Source organism: Anomaloglossus baeobatrachus, chromosome 11 (genome assembly GCF_048569485.1).
Source record: "Anomaloglossus baeobatrachus isolate aAnoBae1 chromosome 11, aAnoBae1.hap1, whole genome shotgun sequence".
Lineage (NCBI taxonomy): Eukaryota > Metazoa > Chordata > Amphibia > Anura > Aromobatidae > Anomaloglossus > Anomaloglossus baeobatrachus.
This window is the reverse complement of record NC_134363.1, coordinates 152,415,878-152,439,224: the sequence shown is the minus strand read 5'-3', so window position 1 is coordinate 152,439,224 and position 23,347 is coordinate 152,415,878. Positions and strand designations below refer to the sequence as shown.

The window sequence follows — 23,347 nt, the reverse complement described above, 5'->3', positions numbered from 1 at the left end:
AAGCCACAAACTCCTCTACAGAGTCTAATTTGGTGTGTTTGCACCTTATCAGGGGAAGGCTCCATACCGCACTCCTCTGTTGCCTCCAGCTTATCATTTGGCTAGATTCTGCTTTACCCTGATGAGCGGTAAACAACCTGAAACAGACTCTAGATGAGTTTCTGGCTCTATTTATGGTTTTGTCATGTTGCAAGACTTAGGTAAGATATTGGGGCATATTTTTTTAACACTTCGACTAGACCGCCTCCTATACCAAATTTATCAAAGGGTCTTGTAAATCTAATTTTTAAAACCTTGTAGTCCACCTTTGTTTCAAAGTTGTTGTACTTGAGACCACCAGTGATTCTGGATCATTGAGCTTGATAAATCTGCCCAATTGACTTGTAGGGTGGTTACCTCTCCTAGACCTAATTTGCACACTTTCCCCCCATCCATTGCCTCCGTTACTTCATATTCAGAACTATGTTTCCCCTCCACCTTCACACGTAGATGTAGAAACTTGGCCCTCAAGATCAATGTGAATAGTGGTTCTTATTGTGAAGAACTTGTAGGACCAGCACAAGTTTTGGTCAAAGACCTTCATCAGTGTGCGTGCAGAGGGTCCTCGGAAAGTATAACAACTTGACAAACGTCATAGCCGGGTATGACGCGGTGTCCTACGTGGTCTATGTAGCAATCACATAGACAGAGGTGGACACCGCGTCTTGAGTGCCAAGTATCTGTGCCGCCCCCGTGCCAGCAGCCGGGCTGCTCTGATCCGGACCCGCGGTGGCTCGAGGGGTGTCTGGATCCAGGGGTCGTACGGCCACTCAAATGAAGGGGGGTATTTACAGGGGATTGTGTTTAGAGTTTGTGACGCCATCCGTGGTGTGTGGTAAGGTGGAGTACCACCGCTGCAGTTGGGAGTACCTGGGGGCGATGGAGTGGGGCAGCCAGGTGTTAGAACCCTCCACGGGTAGGGTGAATGTCCCGGGACTCGGTGATGGTGTTTGGGGAGTGCCGTTGGGTGCGAAGGGGTCACTTTTGTACTCACTCAGTCCATTAAGCTGACACCGACAACTGGATAAACTAAAGTTCTGGATACAGCTGCCGCTGAGGGGAGCTAGTTCGGGTCCCGTCCCCAATGGTGCTGCCTGGTGATCTGTGACCTTCCTCCTGGCACTAAGTTTACTTCGGTAGTATGGTACTAGTCGGGTCTCGCTCCCCACTATGGCTAAATGCTTGCGCTCCGGGTTTATGCTTGGGATCTTCTGGACCGTTTGAGTGGAAAGTCCTATCTCCCTCGTTGCGTTAGTATGCCGATTTTGGAGCGGGTGGAGAGCGGATCTTAAATCCTCCGTTCTCGTCGGGTAAATTGTCAGGTTGCCTGAAGCTACTACCTGATCTTCGGTCCACGTACCCAGTCATGCCTTGGTCCCAGCCCAGTGATGGTTCAAGGCCGCTGGCTGTCTTAGACAGTTCCGTGCCCCTTGCCACGATTCCCTGGGGGTCCAGTTTCTTCTAGGCCCAGACCACCATTTGCTACCTAGAGGGCTTCCTAGGAGCCTGGTTCCTGACCACCTCTCTCCTTCACTTCCAAACTTCAACCTTCGACTCACTGACTCTCCTGACATTCCTGACCCTCCCCCAACCAACCCCCCAAGTGGGAGACCCTATTCCACTCAGGCCGTCCACTGGTGTCTGGTGGGTGTGGTGCAGAGTTTTCCTAGGATTTTGATTAGCTGATGTAGGCAACACCATGTAGTTGGGGACCTATAACCAAGAAGGAGGTGGATATTGCACAGAGGGCAGATTGTGCAATACCCTGTGACGACCTGATAGTCCAGGGGTGTCACATATCTACATCTACTTGAGACGGTTTTGGACCCTACTTGAGCACCACTCCAGAAGTGCCGTGTATCAACTCCCCCCCCCCCCCCCCCCCCCCTCCCTACTTTCACTCATTACCGGGAAGATAGTCCAGATCTGGCGCTCTCTCTAATTTTCCCAGTTCTCGTTGCGATGAATAATATATTTCCGCCGGTTTATGTATACGTCTACTGTTTACGGCTGTTGTGGATGTTCTTGCGCCTGATTGCCAAGTGCACTCACCTTAATGGTGCAACTCCGACCTCAGAGTATATATTGTACAGATCATGAACCCTTTTATTGTTCCACATTACAATCGTACACCGTATTCCAGGAATAGGGCTAAAATTAGAACAGAGTAGTATTTGTCCATTGTTCGCAGAGATTTAACCAGGTTACCTCTGTGTAATGACATCACTTTGAGCAGCCGAGCCCCCCTCCATCTGTGCTCCAGGAGGGGGGCTTATTGCCGGCTTCTCCATTAATACAAAGGAGCGGAGGTGGCTTACAGCTGATGAGACAGATGGTGGAGCAGCGCACCACGGCGTTATGAGGTGTGCGGCGTGCACCAGCTGAGGTCTCCGCTGCTCCAGAAGTCATAGTCTGCCTCAAATGCAAATATTATTCTCCGTGGAGATCATAGTTTATTCACTAGGTGCTCGGGGGTGTATTGTACGGGGGGCTGGGACCCTTCTTTCGGCTATTAAATGCATATTCATTCCTGGCTTTTAAAGCTGGTTGTGTTCTTGGACCAATGAAGAATAAGATACAGCATCAGATACACACAACATTACCAAAGCACATAATGCCATGGCTGCAGAGAAGGGTTAGTGGATGAAATATTCCATAACCGTGACTGCCGAGTGCTCATAGACTGCCATCAGTCTGGTTGGCATTAACCTTGCTTTGTAATATAGATTGTACTGTATATCTGGACAACCTATGAAACATTATCGGGTCCATTATTAGGTGCAAACATGTTAACTACTGATGAGCGAGCACCACCATGCTCAGTACTCGTAACTAGTCATAAGCGGGCACTACCATGCTCAAGTGCTCAGTACTCATAACTACTGATGAGCGGGCACTACCTTGCTCGGATGTGCGATACTCGTAACTAGTCATAAGCGTGCACTACCATGCTTGGGTGCTCAGTACTGGTAACTAGTGATGAGCGGGCACTACCATGCTCGGGTGCTCAATACTCGTAACTAGTGATGATTGAGCACTACCATGCTCGGGGGCTCTGTACTCGTAACTAGTGATGAGTGGGCACTACCATGCTCGGGTGCTCTGTACTCGTAACTAGTGATGAGTGGGCACTACCATGCTCGGGTGCTCGGTACTCGTAACTAGTGATGAGCGAGCAATACCATGCTCAGGTGCTCAGTACTCGTAACTAGTGATGAGCGGGCACTACCATGCTTGGGTGCTCAGTACTGGTAACTAGTGATGAGTGGGCACTACCATGCTCGGGTGCTCGGTACTGGTAACTAGTGATGAGCGGGCACTACCATGCTCGGGTGCTCAGTACTCGTAACTAGTGATGAGCGGGCACTACCATGCTCGGGTGCTCAGTCCTCGTAACTAGTGATGAGCGGGCACTACCATGCTCGGGTGCTCAGTATTCGTAACTAGTGATGAGCGGGCACTACTGTGCCGCCCCCGTGCCAGCAGCTGGCGCTGCTCGAGTCCGTACCTTCAGGGGCGGTGGCTCGAGGGTCTCCGGACCCGGGGGGGTCTTGCGGACACGCCGAATGTAAAAGGGGTTGAGGACGTACATGTAGGGGCTAAGCCGTATCGAGTTTGTGACGCCACCCACTATGTGTAGTGAGTTGGTACACCACCGCTGCTGTGACTGGGCACCCGGGGGAGATGTTGTGCAGCAAGTTGTTAACCCCTCCGTGGGCAGGGATGGTGGTCCCGGGGGCTATAGTGCAGGGGAGGGCGAGCGCCGAGGGTGCTGGTGTGTACTCACTGTTAGAAACAAACACACGAGTCTCTGGTAAACCAAGGTGATGGTGGCCGGTGCCGCGGCCAGTTGCATTCAGGGTCCCCCACCCGGCTGGTAGTCTCTATCCTTTTCCTGCACTGTTTACTTAGAAAAAGACTTCAGTGCAAAACGTAGGAGTCCACTCCCGGCTGTGCCCGCAGACGCTGGCCCGTGGGATCTATGGGCCTTGGCGGGGACCTCTTATCCCGAATCTGTGGGCTGTTGTCTTCTATGAGGGACTTTGGGTGGGACAGAACCTCTATTCCTGGCCTCAATCGGTTAATTAACCAGCTCCAGTTGATTCTGGTTTCTGGTTTTGGGGTCCAAGTACCCCCCTTGTGCTACGGTTTCCGGGTCTGTTCCCTGTGTCTGTACTGGCGGGCTACAACCCTGGCCCGGTCCACCTCGGTTCCACCGAGCAGTCTTCCCGTCTCCTGTCGACGGAGACCACCATCTGCCTCCTAGCTAGAGGCACCAGGGCTCCTACCCTGGCACCGTTCAACTTGACCACTCTCTCCTGCTGGGACTACACCTAGCCCCAGTTCCTCTCAACTTGAACTCTAACAGAAACTGTTTACTTTCCCGCCCTGAGCTGTCTAAACCCCTGGGTGGGTGTGCACCAACCGCCTGGCCACGCCCACTGGTGTGTTTATCTTTCCCTAAGGGGGTGACTAGGGTTTAATGGTTGGCTGAATATTTCCTAAGTGTGGGAAGATGTTTTGCAGGGGCCTATTTGTGACTACCTGGATTCTCCAGGGCGTTACGCTACCATGCTCGGGTGCTTGGCACTTGTAACTAGTGATGAGAGGGCACTACCATGCTCAGGTGTTCCATACTCGTAACTACGGATGAGTGAGCACTACCATGCTGATAAACCTATGAAAGAGCTGTCAAAAATTTGGAGGGATTGCAATACATCCTGGAAGAGAATGCGTAGGGCCTCAGAAAATATTTTGTTTCCCCAATTTTAAGTAGTGGGACTCATGGACCATTAAAGTCTGATGACTCTCTAAAAATTTGGAGCAAGGGTTGCGTGATGACCCTATAGATATTTGGTGCAAAGGACCCTATTTTACTCCTGAAAATTTTGAGACGACTGCCTGAACACTCTTCAAAGAAATTTGAGCATGGGCCCCCTGATGACCAACAAAAAATTTGGAGCATGGGCTGCCTTATGACCCTCTAAAAAATTTTGAGCGAGGGCTGCATGATGAATTTGTTGATATACCATGAATCGTATATCCTTTTTTGGGGGCAGGAAGGGGTGCATCGGAATATACCAGAGAAAAAAAAAGAACATTTAGAATTGGCTTGGTGTTCCGCTGCTGTTATCCGGTGGGGTTGAGAAGTCTGCGCCAATCTAGGCTTTGTTCATTTTGATAAGTGGGCCTATCCGTATTTTAAGATGACAGGCAGATACACCTATCAGTAATTATACCTCCAGTGGCATTAAAAGCCAGCACCTCCAAGGCGTATACGGACAGTTCATGCCACGTGTCCAGCTCAGATAACCAAGAGTTGTCCGGCACAGAGGAATTGTGGAGGATGGTGGTACTGTTGGCTAGGTACTCCACCAAATTTCTAATCTTTTTCCCTTCTTGTCAGACTGCCTTGCAGGCGCTAATGAAATTGTTGTAGACCTTTGATGGTGTTCCCCTGCCTCTGTGGGACCTAGTGTGGGTGTGTCCCTCCCTCGTCTCTGCTCCTTGGTTGCCCAAGGAACTATGACCTTTGCCACTAGCGTTGTCAGATGGGAATTTTTGCACTAATTGTTCTACTCGGGCCTTCTCCTATTACACCCTTTTACGAGACTTCACCGCAGGAAGGAGATGGAAAGTTCTCCTTGTAGCATGGGCCAAGAAGGGTGCACAGCCAGTAATCTGTGTTGGCCAAAATGTGTATAATGCGAAGGTCACGCAAAAGGACATAGTCAGCCATGCGTGCCAGACTCCCAACAGGCAAGACTTCCCTGTCCTCACTAGGAGGACAACTCTCCTCCTTCTCTTCAGCCTATCCACGCTGAACAGACGGCATGAAGTTGGTGTTTGGTAGCACGAGCAGCCCTCTCCTGTGCCTCCTCCTCATTAGCACCCAATCCGTTCTGAGAAGATGGGATGAGCCTGGGTTGGGTAGTATCACCCTGTGTCCTTTCTTCCTCCATCTCCACCTGGTCCACATGCAAAGCTTCCTTTTTAGTTGTGATTACTGAGCATTTGAGTAGACAGAGAAGCGGGATAGTTATGCTTATGATGTCATTACGGCTAACCATCTTGGTTGATTCTTCAAAGTTTTGGAGAACCTCGCAGATGTCAGACATCTATGCCTGTTCATTGGTCCTTCTGTGCAGAGACTGATCGGAATACCAACAGACATGTTGTCTCTGGTATTCAACTACTGCCTTCAGCTGCTCACAAAGCCTGGACAACATGTGGAATGTGGCGTTCTAGCGTGTGGTCACGTGGCACATCAGTCAGTGAGCTGGTACTTGTAAGTGCTTCTGCAACACTGCCAAACCAGCGTCAGCTGCCGTTGACTTACAAAAATGGGCACACACGCGGCGTACCTTCACTAGTAGTTCAGGCAGATTTTCATGACTCGATGTGGCCGGCCAATCACAATAATGGCAGTAGGCAACATGGCTACGGCATTACCGTGTATGGCAGGCAATCCACGCATGTTTATTGGCTATCTAAAAGCCACGAAACATGCGAAGCAGGCACTTGGGCATGGCGCGATACTCAATAGAGTAACAAGCGGTGAGGAGCATGCTCGCTCATCATTGGTGATCACCCTTTGGGTTTAGCAATTCTTCTAGGTCACTTGTCACACAGTTTTTGATGGAATTCAGAAGGAGATATTTCTACAAGATGTTTGGAACAAACAGATCTTCTGTGTACGAGGGTTCTTCTGACTCTTCATGTGATCCCAGACAGATTGGATGATGTCGAGATCAGGGCTCTGCGGGGGCCGAATCATAACCTCCAGGAGTCTGCGGGGGCTGAATCATAACCTCCAGGAGTCTGCGGGGGCCGAATCATAACCTCCAGGAGTTTGCGGGGGCCGAATCATAACCTCCAGGAGTCTGCGGGGGCCGAATCATAACCTCCAGGAGTCTGCGGGGGCCGAATCATAACCTCCAGGAGTCTGCGGGGGCCGAATCATAACCTCCAGGACTCTGCGGGGGCTGAATCATAACCTCCAGGACTCTGCGGGGGCCGAATCATAACCTCCAGGACTCTGCGGGGGCCGAATCATAACTTCCAGGGCTCTGCGGGGGGTGGATTATAACTTCCAGAGCTCTGCGGGGGGTGGATTATAACTTCCAGAGCTCTGCGGGGGGTGGATTATAACTTCCAGAGCTCTGTGGGGGGGTGGATTATAACTTCCAGAGCTCTGTGGGGGGGTGGATTATAACTTCCAGAGTTCTGCGGGGGGTGGATTATAACTTCCAGAGCTCTTCGGGGGGTGGATTATAACTTCCAGAGCTCTGCAGGGGGTGGATTATAACTTCCAGAGCTCTGCGGGGGGGTGGATTATAACTTCCAGAGTTCTGCGGGGGGTGGATTATAACTTCCAGAGCTCTTCGGGGGGTGGATTATAACTTCCAGAGCTCTGCAGGGGGTGGATTATAACTTCCAGAGCTCTGCAGGGGGTGGATTATAACTTCCAGAGTTCTGCGGGGGGTGGATTATAACTTCCAGAGCTCTTCGGGGGGTGGATTATAACTTCCAGAGCTCTGCAGGGGGGGGTGGGGGGTGGATTATAACTTCCAGAGCTCTGCGGGGGGTGGATCATAACTTCCAGGACTCTGCGGGGGCCGTATCATAACATCCAGGACTCTGTGGGGGGTGGATCATAACTTCGAGAGCTCTGCGGGGGGTGGATCATAACTTCGAGAGCTCTGCGGGGGGTGGATCATAACTTCGAGAGCTCTGCGGGGGGTGGATCATAACTTCGAGACCTCTGCGGGAGGGTTGGTTATCACTTCCAGGACTCTTCGTGCTTTATGACATTGGCTGTATGTTTGGGGTTGATTGTTCGGCTGCTGAATAAATTTGGAGTCGGTTGGATGCCTCCCTGATGGTATCGCATTATGGGTCCTTATGCAAATATTGATTTGATTTCTCTTTTGTTCAATCACTTTGGAAACATTCTTACTTTGCAGTATTTTTTTCCCCATATCTGCCTAACTCTTCTACACAGTACTGTGTGTGTGTGTGTGTGTGTGTGTGTGTGTGTGTGTGTGTATGTATATATATATTCGGATATCCAGAGATCCTGAAGATTTGCCTATGTTGGTGCCATATATTTCTAATACAGGACCTGAACCTCAGTTTTGAGAGTTCATGTGAGTGAGAGAGAAATGAACACTTTGCAGACTGCAGTAACAAAAAATAATCTGTGCTGCCAGCAGGTGGCAGTGTCACTCCTGCTAGTTGAGAGGAGAACGGACAGTGTGCGCCTTTTACACATGGGCAATTAATATGAATATAAAATAAATTTAATATGTTAATACTAATATTGAACAGAATTAATTTTAGCCTAGGGTGGTGACCTGGACCGCCTTACCATTGAGGGTACTTCCAGGATTAGGTCCTAGTTTTAGGACCAGTATAGGCTTCCTTGGGTTCACCGTAGTCACTCTGTGACCCCACCATTATTTTCCAGCACTGCCTTACCTCTCTTGGGCCTGGAGGTCACTAGAGCATCACAGGAGCCGCTGGATCCTCTTCCATCCTCCATGAAGACACCATGGAGCTGGTGGATGTTAGAGACCTTGTGCTCCTCCATCTTCTGTATGAGGAGGCCCCAAAGATGCTGAATAGGGTTTTGGTCTGCAGACACTTGGCTGGTCCAGCAGCTTTACCCTCAGTTTCTTGGAGGTGTTTGAAGTTATGTTGGAATATGAAGGGAGGGGATCATGCTCTGCTTCAGTATGTCACAGTACATGTTGGCATTCATGGTTCCCTCAATGATCTGTAGGTTTCCACAGCCGGCAGCAGTCATGCAGCCCCAAACCATCACACTCCCACCACCATGCCTGACTGTAGGCAGGACACACTTGTCTTTGTTCTCCTTACCTAGTTGCCTCCACACACGCTTGACACCTTCTGAAAAAATAAGTTTATCTTGATCTCATCAGACCACAATGCGGTTCCAGTAATCCATGTCCTTAAGGACCCATTACATGCAATGACGTATCTAACAATATATTGCCGGGGGTCACGGATTCCGTGACGCACATCCGACATCATTGGCGACGTCGTTGCATGTGACAGCAAGGAACGACTGTTAACCATGGAAAATACTCACCTTATCGTCCATTGTTGACGCGTCGTTCCTTTTTAAAATATCGTGGATTGTAAAGGATGCAGGTTGTTCATTGTTCCCGAGGCAGCACACATCGCTATGTGTGACACCCCTGGAGCGACGACCTGCAGCTTACCTGCGGCCGCTGGCAATGTGGAAGGAAGGAGGTGGAGCGGGATGTTACGTCCCGCTCATCTCCGCCCCTCTGCTTCTATTGGGCGGCCGCTGTGTGACGTCGCTGTGACACCGAACGTCCCTCCCCCTTCAGGAAGAGGATGTTTGCCGCCCACAGCGACGTCGTTAGGGAGGTAAGTGCATGTGATGGGGTTAACGATTTTGTGCGCCACGGGCAACTAATTGCCCGTGACGTACAAACAACGGGGGCGGGTGCGATCACACGATATATCGCCGTATGTGACGCCTCCTTTAGTCTGCTTATTTTCAGCATACTGTTTGTGGGCTTTAGTACTCATACGTCTAGTCTGAAAAGACGACCTCTGTATATGATGCTGACCATGTGCACTCAACTTCTTTGGCCGAGCATGGCGAGGCCTGTTCTGAGTGGATCCTGTCTAGTTATACCCCTGTATGGTCTTGGCCACCGTGCTGCAGCTCAGTGTCAGGGTGTTGGAAATCTTCTTATAGCCTCGGCCATCTTTATGTAGAGCCGAGGCTATAATATGTATATTCCTTTCTTCAGATCCTCAGAGAATTCATGAGGAGCCATGCTGAACGTCTAGTGACCAGTATGAGAGAGTGTGTGAGGGATAACACCAAATGTAACCCTGAGTCACATGACACGAATGAGGGGAAATTGCTAATTGGGCACAATTTGGCCATTATCACTTAGGGGTGTACTCACTTTTGTTGCCAGCGGTTTAGATATTAATGGCTGTGTGTTGAGTTATTTAGGACACCAAATTCCCTGTTATACAAGCTGCGCACTGACACTGCACATTGTATCACAGGGTCAGATCTGCAGTGCTGTCCCATGAAAAGATAGAATAAAATATTTAGAAAAATGTGAGGGGTGTACTTATTTTTGTGATCTACTGGATGTGCAGATACCTCCTCTGACCACTAGGTGTCATACATCCCTTGTATTACACGACTGTGTATATTACGTACACAAGTGAAGAAACATCTGATGAAGTTATTTAAAGGGGGTTTACCCAACATTGCAAAGTTATGCCCTTTACACAGGATAGGGGATAATATGATGATTTCTAACACTGGGGTCCCCCAACGATCCCAAGAATGGGGCTCTGAAGAGCCTCGAATTGTTCCTATGCTTGGAATCAGCGTCATTCATTTTCGGTGGGACTGCAGGAAATAGGATGGACAGACATCTTCAATAACTGTTTTCCCGAATCGTCTGACCCCCTTTTACATGACCAGGTTTCCTGCACATCGACGACATATCCCATGTGTGCAAAATAAAGGTCAGGGTTGAGTAGACTGGTCCTGGTTGACCACGTTGCGGCTTTGGAGGAGGCCGCTACTATTGAGGTCGAGCAGCGGTGCACTCCGGAGGACCATCGGGTGATATGTTCAGAATACCTGCTGCAGTAATGTAATATTGTTATATCAATAGACAGCTGTAGACCATCGATGGCTGGTGATCGGCTGCAGCGGTCACAGTTCCATCAAACAAAATAATTCCATCTAATAGAAGTATGAACGCTGCAACCGATCAGTGACCACTGATTGGCTGTAGCAGTTATGTAGCAACGCAGGAGTGGTGCAAGTCATAAGTATATCCTAAGAATCTTTTCAGGGCAATAGACATTTATTTAGGGGGCACGTATAGCGGCAATAAACATCATAAAAAAAATATTAATGGGGCACGAGTAAACGGGCACGTCTCCTCCCATGGCTCCTGTTGCTGTATTTAATAAACAGTAACTGACTTTACATCCTGTTCTGGCGGATCAGCCTCTGGCATTAAAGTCAATGAGCCATACTTGCTTTGCATTAATGAGAAGAAAATTAACAGAGGCATCAAGACATCTGGTAAGAGTCTTCGTTTTTGTTTAAGGACCTCAGAAAAGTGCTGGAATCAGATCAGCTGCTCTGGGTAAATGCTCCACTTTTGCAATAGACTTCTCTCGTGCTGCACCAGTTTTCCTGGATTGCGCTACCTTGGAAAATCAGACTATTGCCAGCATTCAGCTTAAAGCTCCTCTTTCTAGGCAGGTTGGTCACAGTCGCCAATCCAAATCTATATTCTATTTTATTCCTTCATCCAGAATTAACCCCTACACTACCAATACACCCCTATTTCCTTTAGACTGAATTAACCCCTACACTACCAATACCCCCCTATTTCCTTTAGACTGCAAGCTCTTGTGAACAGCACCCTTACTCCTATACCCCAATTCATCCTTGTTGTTTCTCCAGCTTTCTATCTTTTTCTTTTTTTTAACCAGCTTTTGTATTTTCACCACTTTTTAAGTTGACTTTCTTTTCAATTTTATTTATTTTTTTTAAGTATTTGACAAATTGTGACTTTTACCAATCGTCGCCTTTTTTTTTTTTTAACGCTTCTCACTTTAGTCCTTCCCTGTAGTAAAATTTGGCACAGATTTAGACATAGGTGCGACTATTTAAAGGATTTACTAATTTTTGGTGCCGAATAGTACCAAAAAGACCCCCACTTTAACTGTCCTCTATTTTTCAGCTGATTTATGACTACAGACCACATCAAAGTGGAGCTGTTGATGTGGTCATAAAGTAATGGAGACGACCTAATCCTCCCCCCCAAAAAAAAAACATTATCACAACCAGCTCACTGATAGAAACTCAGTTAACTCAGTCAGTAATTTGCAGGCAAAGAAAAAACCTGTAAAATTCAAATAGTGAGACACTGTTAATTGCAAAAATTATTTTTGACCAAATTAGAAGCATTTCCCACAAAATCTACAGATATTGCCCCCAAAGAAGTCCACGTCCTGTGTCACCTGCCGGCCACGTCTCATTGTATGAACGGGAGTCATGGAGGTGTAGACCCGCGATCATTCTCCGAGCAGCCCAGAAAACGGATGGGAACGTTGCACACCGCCATCATTTAAAGGGATCCACAAAGTAAAGAGGGAAGAATTTTTATTAAATATTTAGTAGAAAAAGGTAAAATACAAAGTAGAATAAAGGACACAACAGGTGCATTGTGGGGGGGGAACTTAAAGGGGCGGTCCAGGACTTAAGATATTGCTGACCGTCACCATCAATCTGGGCTGGGCGAAGGATAAGACACAAGCCCCCCAATCAGATGATACTGGGCAACTGAAGGTAATTGGGGATGAGCGGCAGTGGGGCCTGCGGACCCCACCCACATACGTGGGGCAGTAACTTATAAGTCCTGGACAATCCCTTTAATGAAATGCTGCACCAGGCGGGACAGTGACAGCAGCAGCAGATAATAATAATAATTTTATTCATTTATACAGAGCTATTAATTCCACAGCGCTTTACATACATTGGCTATAGTCATCTAATAGCTGCTGCCACAAAGGAGAAATATGTCTCCTTTCTGCAGAGCATCACCCCTCCTATGTGTCTCCCTAGTGCAGAGCATCACCCCTCCTATGTGTCTCCCTAGTGCAGAGCATCACCCCCTCCCATGTGTCTCCCTAGTGCAGAGCATCACCCCCTCCCATGTGTCTTTCTGAAGAGCATCGCCCAGGTGTCTCCTCTCTGCAGAGCATCGCTCCCCCAGTTGTCTCCTCTCTGCAGAGCATCGCTCCCCCCAGGCGTCTCCTCTCTGCCGAGCGTCGCTCCCCCCAGGTGTCTCCTCTCTGCAGAGCGTCGCTCCCCCCATGTCTCCTCTCTGCAGAGCATCACTCCCCCAGGTGTCTCCTCTCTGCAGAGCATCGCTCCCCCCAGGTGTCTCCTCTCTGCAGAGCATCGCTCCCCCCAGGTGTCTCCTCTCTGCAGAGCATCTCTCCCCCCAGGTGTCTCCTCTCTGCAGAGCATTGCTCCCCCCAGGTGTCTCCTCTCTGCAGAGTATCGCTCCCCAGGTGTCTCCTCTGCAGAGTATCGCTCCCCCCAGGTGTCTCCTCTCTGCAGAGCATCGCTCCCCCGGTGTCTCCTCTCTGCAGAGCATCGCTCCCCCAGGTGTCTCCCCTCTGCAGAGCATCGCTCCCCCCAGGTGTCTCCCCTCTGCAGAGCATCGCTCCCCCCAGGTGTCTCCCCTCTGCAGAATATCGCTCCCCCCAGGTGTCTCCCCTCTGCAGAATATCACTCCCCCCAGGTGTCTCCTCTCTGCAGAGCGTCGCTCCCCCCAGGTGTCTCCCCTCTGCAGAATATCGCTCCCCCCAGGTGTCTCCCCTCTGCAGAATATCACTCCCCCCAGGTGTCTCCTCTCTGCAGAGCGTCGCTCCCCCCAGGTGTCTCCTCTCTGCAGAGCATCGATCTCCCATGTGTCTCCTCTCTTCAGAGTATCGCTCCCCCCAGGTGTCTCCTCTCTGCAGAGCGTCGCTCCCCCCAGGTGTCTCCTCTCTGCAGAGCATCGATCTCCCCAGGTGTCTCCTCTCTGCAGAGCATCGATCTCCCCAGGTGTCTCCTCTCTGCAGAGCATCGCTCCCCCAGGTGTCTCCTCTCTGCAGAGCATCGCTCCCCCAGGTGTCTCCTCTCTGCAGAGCATTGCTCCCCCCAGGTGTCTCCTCTCTGCAGAGTATCGCTCCCCCCGGTGTCTCCCCTCTGCAGAGTATCGCTCCCCCAGGTGTCTCCTCTCTGCAGAGCATTGCTCCCCCCAGGTGTCTCCTCTCTGCAGAGTATCGCTCCCCCCGGTGTCTCCCCTCTGCAGAGTATCGCTCCCCCAGGTGTCTCCCCTCTGCAGAGTATCGCTCCCCCCAGGTGTCTCCTCTCTGCAGAGTATCGCCCCCCCCGGTCTCTCCTCTCTGCAGAGTATCGCTCCCCCCGGTGTCTCCTCTCTGCAGAGTATCGCTCTCCCCGGTGTCTCCTTACTGCAGAGTATCGCTCTCCCCGGTGTCTCCTTACTGCAGAGTATCGCTCCCCCCGGTCTCTCCTCTCTGCAGAGTATCGCGCCCCCCAGGTGTCTCCTCTCTGCAGAGTATCGCTCCCCCGGTCTCTCCTCTCTGCAGAGTATCGCCCCCCCCGGTCTCTCCTCTCTGCAGAGTATCGCTCCCCCCGGTCTCTCCTCTCTGCAGAGTATCGCCCCCCCCGGTCTCTCCTCTCTGCAGAGTATCGCTCCCCCCAGGTCTCTCCTCTCTGCAGAGTATCGCTCCCCCAGGTGTCTCCTCTCTGCAGAGTATCGCTCCCCCCAGGTGTCTCCTCTCTGCAGAGCATCGCTCCCCCCTGGTGTCTCCTCTCTGCAGAGCATCGCTCCCTCCAGGTGTCTCCTCTCTGCAGAGCATCGCTCCTCCCAGGTGTCTCCTCTCTGCAGAGCATCGCTCCCCCCAGGTGTCTCCTCTCTGCAGAGCATCGCTCCCCCCAGGTGTCTCCTCTCTGCAGAGCATCGCTCCCCCCAGGTGTCTCCTCTCTGCAGAGCATCTCTCCCCCCAGGTGTCTCCTCTCTGCAGAGCATCTCTCCCCCCAGGTGTCTCCTCTCTGCAGAGCATCGCTCCCCCCAGGTGTCTCCTCTCTGCAGAGCATTGCTCCCCCCAGGTGTCTCCTCTCTGCAGAGCATCGCTCCTCCCAGGTGTCTCCTCTCTGCAGAGCATCGCTCCCCCCAGGTGTCTCCTCTCTGCAGAGCATCGCTCCCCCCAGGTGTCTCCTCTCTGCAGAGCATCGCTCCCCCCAGGTGTCTCCTCTCTGCAGAGTATCGCTCCCCCAGGTGTCTCCTCTCTGCAGAGCATCGCTCCCCCATGCCTCGCTGTCGCTTCTTCCTCTTCCGGCTTTCCTTGCACAGAGCTGGATGACAGCAGGCCCCGCCCCTTCCTGGCGGATCACGTGACCTCCTTTAACCCTTCACGCGCCCGCACCGTCCGCTTCTCTCGGGGCCCGTTGCGGAGCGCAGGCTGGAGCGGTGCTGCCCCCGGGAGAAGCCGCCATGGGAGCCACGTAGACGGGGAAGAAAAGGCCACGATGTAGGAAGAGACGGCGCCTCCCTCCTCCGGCCGGGCACAGCCTGTAAGTGCCATGTACGGGGCCGCACAGGCCAGAGCCGCTCCACACAGGGGACACCGCATGTGCACGGCGGCCATATCCGGGGTCCGTAACCCGAGGGGGCCCTGTGTGGCGGGCGCCTAGGTCTTGGGACTTACTCGCCGTGTGGTATCACGGGTAATGTTCATCACAACTGCCATAAACCGCCAAATATATGTGTCCTCCAGTGAGTGTAGACAGCTGTGCGGCATAATGCTATCTGCAGAGGTCCCACCGATCTTTACATGTGACCGCTGCAGCCAATCATTGTTCTCGGTGATCACATGCCCTTAGACTACATTCACATGACTGTCCGTTTTTTTTCACGGATGCATCTGTTCCGTTCTGTATGCGGTCCGTGTCATCCGTGTGACTTCCGGTTTTTTTTGCGGACCGTAAAAAACGGAAGCAGCAAGAAAGATAAATAGATGAGTAGATATAGAGATGGATAGATATATAGACAGAGAGATAGAGGGAGGGATGAATGAATAGAGGGATAGATGAGAAAGACCTATATAATGTCCCACCCCCCCTGCATATTCTAAGCTGGCACCCTTTAGTGACTTTCATGTGGCACTAAAGGGTGCTTAGCTTTGTATTTAGCCAAAAACAAAATAAATAATTAAAACAAAACAAAAACCCGACGTGAGGTCCCCCCATCTTTTGTAGCCAGCTTGGGTAAAGCAGACGGCTGCAGACCACAGCTGGCAGCTTCACCTTGGCTGGTAATCCAAAACAGAGGGCACCCCACACTGTTATTTTAAATTAAATAAATAATTTAAAACAAAAAAACGTGGGGTCCCCCCCAAATTGGATCACCAGCCAAGGTAAAGCGGACAGCTGTGGTCTGGTATTCTCAGACTAGGGAGGTCCACTGTTATTGGACACTCCCCAGCCTAAAAATAGCAGACCACAGCCGCCCCAGAAGTGGCGCATCCATTGGATGTGCCAATCCTGGCGCTTTGCCCCAACTCATCCCGTTGCCCTGGTGCGGTGGCAAACGGGGTAATATATGAGGTTGATGCTAGATGTGTAATGTCACCTGGAATCAGGCCCTGGGGTTGGTGAGGTTAGGCGTCTATCAGATACCCGACATCACCAACCCAGTCAGTAATAAAAAAAAATTAACAACAAAAAGTTTTATTTGAAAAAACACTCCCCAAAACATTCCCTCTTTCACCAATTTATTGAAAAGAACAATCAAATCTGGGTCCAGCGTAATCCAATAAGGGGGTCCCACGGTGATCCATACCATAGTCACTGTCCCAGTCAATGAAGAAGAAAATGTTCCCCATTGGCTGGGAGAGTAGTGCAGTGACCTGAGCTAACATCATGAGATCATTACCTGCTGTGAAGTCCTGCACTCCTGACGTCAGTGCTGTGTCACTGACTTCTATGCCCGCCGTGTTCTCAGCAGTATCACGGGAGCCCGTGACATCAGCGCTAGTGACCGTCTCGGTTCGCCTGCGAGACGTGACGTGAGAACATAGAAGGCAGTGACAGCGCTGACGTCAGGAGAGCAGGAGATCGTCACAGCAGCACCTCATCTAACCTCCTGACAGCAGCGCTCGTCATCCCCGCGGCTGCCCGCACTGCAGTGTGAGAAGTTGCTGATACTGCAGTGCAGGCAGCTGCGGGGCTGGCGGCGGGAGCGGGACACAGACTGCAGGGGCACCCGACGGAGGTCACACGGAAGTGCTTCCGTGCGGCTTCCGGGGATTTTGCGGACCCATTGACTTGTATTGAGTCACGGTCCGTTATTACGGAACAGAATAGGGCATGTTCTACGGAGCGGAGATACGGCATCCGATGTGTTTTTTGGTAGGATCGGATGCACATGGAAGTGCTACCGTGTGCCATCCAATCCTACACAAAAGACATTGAAAAGATGGTCCTGTCCGTGGGTCCGCAAAAAAAACAGGAACTGACCTGGACAAACGGAACGGTCATGTGAATGAGCCCTTAGGATCAGCGCTAAGAGCCCTGATTGGCTGCAGCGGTTACAATACGGTGATAAAAATTTTCTGGGGGACCACCACATTAGCTACTATAAAGACCCCCACTCATATTAGGTCTGACTCACTGAGGCCACAGTGCTGCGGTCCCTTGTGATCTGATGGGTGGGGGTGCTGGCAGTAGGACCCCTCCCCTCTATTGTTTTATGTGATGATAATTTTTAATAATACCCTATTATAAAGATGGGTCATGAAGTTTTGAGCTCCATGGCCTCCTGATGTGCGCGCTCCTTCATTCCCCCCCCGCCATATGGCTGCGTAGAGTGGGCAGTAACGTGACTTTGCGGAACTCTTGGAAAACGCTCCGCATTTGTGACTGTGTAGTGTTTGGGCCGTGGCGTCGCCCCCTTGACCTCCAGAGTGAAATGAATGCCCCAAATACATTTTTGTACGTTTGATAAATGGGGTGATGATAATACTGGAACGGACGAATTATTTAGTTTTGTCTCAATTTTTTTTTTTTGTTGCGCAAAAAAATGGTTCCGGAAATGTTACCTCACAGAAAGAAGCATCTGTGAGCCCCTGCTGTGTGGTCAGTACATTTACTGATGCCTTACCTCCTGGCCAGGGAAGGAGGTATGTGCCGACCATAACCTAGAGCTGCTCTGTATATTCAAAGCCTGTAAATAAGAGGACACGTATAAGATTAAATAATAGGATAAAGAGTTGCACACCAGTCACAATGTATAGGGGAATGATGAAAAGCAGAACTGCTATGGGAATGCTAGACTGAAAAAAGTGAAAAACATGAGAATGGAATATGCATAACTGCTATGAATAATAGGAATGAGAGATGTTTAGCCATTGTATTGATCAATGCAAAAAAGCCCCAAAACCACGCCAAGGTAATCTCTATTTTTGGGGTCCCTAGCCTATGTGTAACCTCACCTGCAGTTAAAAAACTTGCTCTGTATGGGAAGCATAGGACCAAGTTATATATGTGAAACAAGACACATGGCTATGGGTGGGGCAGGGTTCTCAGACAGAAAATGCATGCTAATTAAAGAATGTATGTCTGGAACACCATGGTGTGAACAAGGTGCAAGACTCAAAAACATAACTATACAATAGGATAAAGAGTTGCACACCAGTCACAATGTATATGGGAATGATGAAAAGCAGAACTGCTATGCGAATACTAAACTGAAAAATACAATGGATTATCTGAAAAAAGTGAAAAAACATGAAAATGGTATATGCTTAACTGCTATGAATAATAGGAATATAAGAGATGTGTAGCCATTGTATTGATCAATGCAAAGGAGCCCCAAAACCACGCCAAGGTAATCACATATATAGCTTGGTCCTTTGCTTCCTTGCTTGGTTACACATAGGTTAGAGACCCCAAAAATAGAGATTACCTTGGCGTGGTTTGGGGCTCTTTTGCATTGATCAATACAATGGCTAAACATCTCTTACGGTATATTTCTATTATTCATAGCAGTTATGCATATACCACTTTCATGTTTTTTCACTTTTTCAGATAGTTCATTGTATGTTTCAGTCTAGTATTCCCATAGCAGTTCTGCTTTTCATCATTCCCCTAGACATTGTGACTGGTGTGCAACTCTTTATCCTATTGTATAGTTATATTTTTGAGTCTTGCACCTTGTTCACACCATTGGTTTTCCAGACGTACATTCTTTAACATATATAAGATTGTCTTAAGCCGGGGACATGTTTTTAAAACACATCCAATTGTGGAACTTATTATTATTCCAAGATCTGTTCATTAAAATGTGCTTTGTTCACGGGAAAACCCCTGTAATTGTCAGGTCAGTATGGTTTTGTGGGAAGTTTGAGTCAACGCCTAATTATCAGTGCAAACCTTGGCCATGTAATAACTAAGTAACCAATATAAGCAGAGGTGTACGGAGAAGTCATGGCGCCCCATAGTAGTTCATAATAATAATATAATAATAATATTTATTCATTTATATAGCGCTATTAATTCCACAGCGCTTTACATACATGAGCAACTCTGTCCCCATTGGGGCTCACAATCTAAAATCCCAATCTGTATGTCTTTGGAGTGTGGGTAGAAACCGGAGGAAACCCACGCAAACACAGGGAGAACATACAAACTCCTTGCAGATAGTGTCCTTGGTGGGATTTGATCCCAGGACCCCAGCGCTGTAAGTTCAAGTTATCCACCCCCCCCCCCACCAAAAAGGAGTCGTTGAGATCATACCCACAATCTTGAAGGCCATGCAGAGTAAATTTTCCTCCTATTAAAGCCCCTAGAATTCCCCCTTCCCTTCACCAATTGAGTATGCTTGCAATAAACTTGCCCTCTTCCCAATCTCTCCCTTCCCCCAAAGCGACACTGTATGGTCCCCAACTGTGCCCCCCCCCCCCCACAGCCCTCCATACAGTATAATGGCCCCCAAATCTCTCCAAGCTGTATGATAGTCCCATAGTGAATTCCTCCACACACAGTATGGTGACCCTACTGTGGTCCCCTCAACGTCCCCAACAAGATATGGTAACTCTCCCCTCCCCGACACTATATGGTCCCCAACTGTGCCCCCCACACAGCCCTCCATACAGTATGATGGCCCCCAAATCGCTCCACACTGTATGATAGTCCCACAGCGAATTCCTCCACATACAGTATGATGACCCTACTGTAGTCCCCTCAACGTACTCAACAAGATAGGGTGACCCTCCCCTCCCCAACACTGTATGGTCCCCAACTGTGCCCCCCACACAGCCCTCCATACAGTATAATGGCCCCCAAATCTTTCCACACTGTATGATATTCCCACAGTGAATTCCTCCACATACAGTATGATGACCCTACTGTAGTCCCCAACAAGATATGGTGATCCTCCCTGACACTGTATGGTCCCCAACTCTGCCCCAGACAGCCCTCCATACAGTATAATGGCCCCCAAATCTCTCCACACCGTATGATATTCCCACAGTGAATTCCTCCACATACAGTATGATGACCCTACTGTAGTCCCCTCAAAGTCCCCAACAAGATATGGTAACCCTCCCCTCCCCTGACACTGTATGGTCCCCAACTGTGCCCCCCACACGGCCCTCCGTACAGTATAATGGCCCCCAAATCTCTCCACAATGTATGATGATCCCACAGTGAACTCCTCCACATACAGTATGATTCCCCTACTGTAGTCCCCTCAACATCCCCAACACGATATGGTGACCCTCCGCGACACTGTATGGTCCCCAACTCTGCCCCACACAGCCCTCCATACAGTATAATGGCCCCCAAATCCCTCCACACTGTATGGACATACCCGTACCCTTCTTGTTTGTACAGGGAGCTGCCAGCAGCGGATCTTGATGATTTGCATAAATGCATTCAGATCATTCCTCATCCGACCAGTAATAATCCCTCTGATAGCGGCGAGGCTGTAAGGGTACCTTCACACTTAGCGATGCAGCAGCGATCCGACCAGCGATCTGACCTGGTCAGGATCGCTGCTGCATCGCTACATGGTCGCTGGTGAGCTGTCAAACAGGCAGATCTCACCAGCGACCAGTGACCAGCCCCCAGCCAGCAGCGACGTGCAAGCGACGTTGCGCTTGCACGGAGCCGCCGTCTGGAAGCTGCGGAGACTGGTAACTAAGGTAAACATCGGGTATGGTTACCCGATGTTTACATTAGTTACCAGTGTGAGCAGGGAGCAGGGAGCCGCGCACACTAAGCGCTGGCTCCTTGCTCTCCTAGCTACAGTACACATCGGGTTAATTAACCCGATGTGTAATGCAGCTACATGTGCAGAGAGCAGGGAGCCGCGCACACTGAGCGCTGGCTCCTTGCTCTCCTAGCTGCTGTACACATCGGGTTAATTAACCCGATGTGTACAGCAGCTACATGTGCAGAGAGCCGGAGCCGGCAGCACAGGCAGCGTGAGAGCTGCAGAGGCTGGTAACTAAGGTAAATATCGGGTAACCACCTTGGTTACCCGATGTTTATCTTGGATACAGCTTACCTCAGCTGTCAGACGCCGGCTCCTGCTCCCTGCTCGCTTCATTAGTCGCTCTCTTGCTGTCACACACAGCGATCTGTGTGTCACAGCAGGAGAGCGGCTTTGAAGAAAACGAACCAGGGCTGTGTGTAACGAGCAGCGATCTCGCAGCAGGGGCCAGATCGCTGCTCAGTGTCACACACAGCGAGATCGCTAATGAGGTCACTGCTGCGTCACCAAAAGCGTGACTCAGCAGCGATCTCGGCAGCGAGCTCGCTGTGTGTGAAGCACCCCTAAGTGCGGGGATTTCCGCTCATGCTCCATACTGAGTAGATGTTTTGTTTCCATATTTTCGGCATTTGCAGATCAGTTCCCCTTTTACCCATCCCGTGATTTCCATAACTCCACGACTTTTCCTTCTTGTTGCAATTTCACTAACAATGCTACCGATGCCATCACATATAGGCGTGTATACAGAGATCCTATATTAGAGACTGGATAGGAACCATTTATGATGCCTGTGGAAACGCACGCTGCTCTGACGTACACATAAGTGCCCGATGGGGAGTGTTCAGTTATATTTTTAGTTGTTGCAGCGATCTCATTGTTCTCTTTATACGTCGTACATCAATCATTTCATTATTCGATGTCCCTTTGAACGTCGTTGCAGCTGTTTGTGTCATTGAGTGGTTTTTCAATGCGTTCCCTGTGATTGCGTCCTCTGAATACTCGGCTTTCCTACAAAAGCCCAATGGAAATTACCGACCGGCTGCAGGGGCTCTGCCGCTGCGATAATAAAAATGGTGCAGATCTCGAGTAATCATTACTTTTTGACATAAGCCCTCATGAAATGGAATAGGGATATCAAAGAAAAAAATATTCTCCTAGGTAATAGAGGGGTTGAGGCTTTTTTCTGTTATTAGGATGGAAAGTAGCTGCAAAAAGCATCTTTCCTTATGTAATGTTATTCACCCTGGAGTAAACGCCGCCGTTCTCCTGAATTCGGCGATATTTTTCTTTTGTTTCTGCGGCTCTCCGTTCATGAGATATGGACCACTCCTCCTCGTGTATATAGCTAGTCTTGTTATACAAGTGGGTGAGGTCTTCAAGAAAAGATAAAAACCACGCCCACTTGGTAAATAGACTAAATTTGTACAGAGAAGAGAGGGGCAAATCTCTGGACTGGAGGGGGGGCCATATCTCTGGAATGGAGAGGGGAGGGGGGGCCATATCTCTGGAATGGAGAGGGGGGGGGCCCATATCTCTGGAATGGAGAGGGGGGGGGGGCCCATATCTCTGGAATGGAGAGGGGGGGGGGGCCATATCTCTGGAATGGAGAGGGGGGGGGGCCCATATCTCTGGAATGGAGAGGGGGGGGGCCCCATATCTCTGGAATGGAGAGGGGGGGGGGGCCCATATCTCTGGAATGGAGAGGGGGGGGGGGCCCATATCTCTGGAATGGAGAGGGGGGGGGGCCCATATCTCTGGAATGGAGAGGGGGGGCCCATATCTCTGGAATGGAGAGGGGGGGCCCATATCTCTGGAATGGAGAGGGGGGGCCCATATCTCTGGAATGGAGAGGGGGGGCCCATATCTCTGGAATGGAGAGGGGGGGGGGCCCATATCTCTGGAATGGAGAGGGGGGGGGCCCATATCTCTGGAATGGAGAGGGGGGGGGCCCATATCTCTGGAATGGAGAGGGGGGGGGGCCCATATCTCTGGAATGGAGAGGGGGGGGGGCCCATATCTCTGGAATGGAGAGGGGGGGGGCCCATATCTCTGGAATGGAGAGGGGGGGGGGCCCATATCTCTGGAATGGAGAGGGGGGGGGGCCCATATCTCTGGAATGGAGAGGGGGGGGGGCCATATCTCTGGAATGGAGAGGGGGGGGGGCCCATATCTCTGGAATGGAGAGGGGGGGGCCCATATCTCTGGAATGGAGAGGGGGGGGCCCATATCTCTGGAATGGAGAGGGGGGGGCCCATATCTCTGGAATGGAGAGGGGGGGGCCCATATCTCTGGAATGGAGAGGGGGGGGCCCATATCTCTGGAATGGAGAGGGGGGGGACCCATATCTCTGGAATGGAGAGGGGGGGGCCCATATCTCTGGAATGGAGAGGGGGGGGGACCCATAT

At 50.4% G+C, this 23,347-nt stretch overlaps 1 protein-coding gene across 2 annotated transcripts in view; it reads left to right on the top strand.

The window, feature by feature from the left end:
* Positions 1 to 15,063: 15,063 nt before the first annotated feature.
* The window catches only part of NADK (NAD kinase), a 96,483-nt gene continuing 88,199 nt past the window's right edge, over positions 15,064 to 23,347 (top strand). For both annotated transcript variants that reach the window (XM_075328855.1, XM_075328852.1), the window contains exon 1: positions 15,064 to 15,241. The gene's annotated coding sequence lies outside the window, so the exon portion shown is untranslated. The remainder of the gene's footprint in view (positions 15,242 to 23,347) is intronic.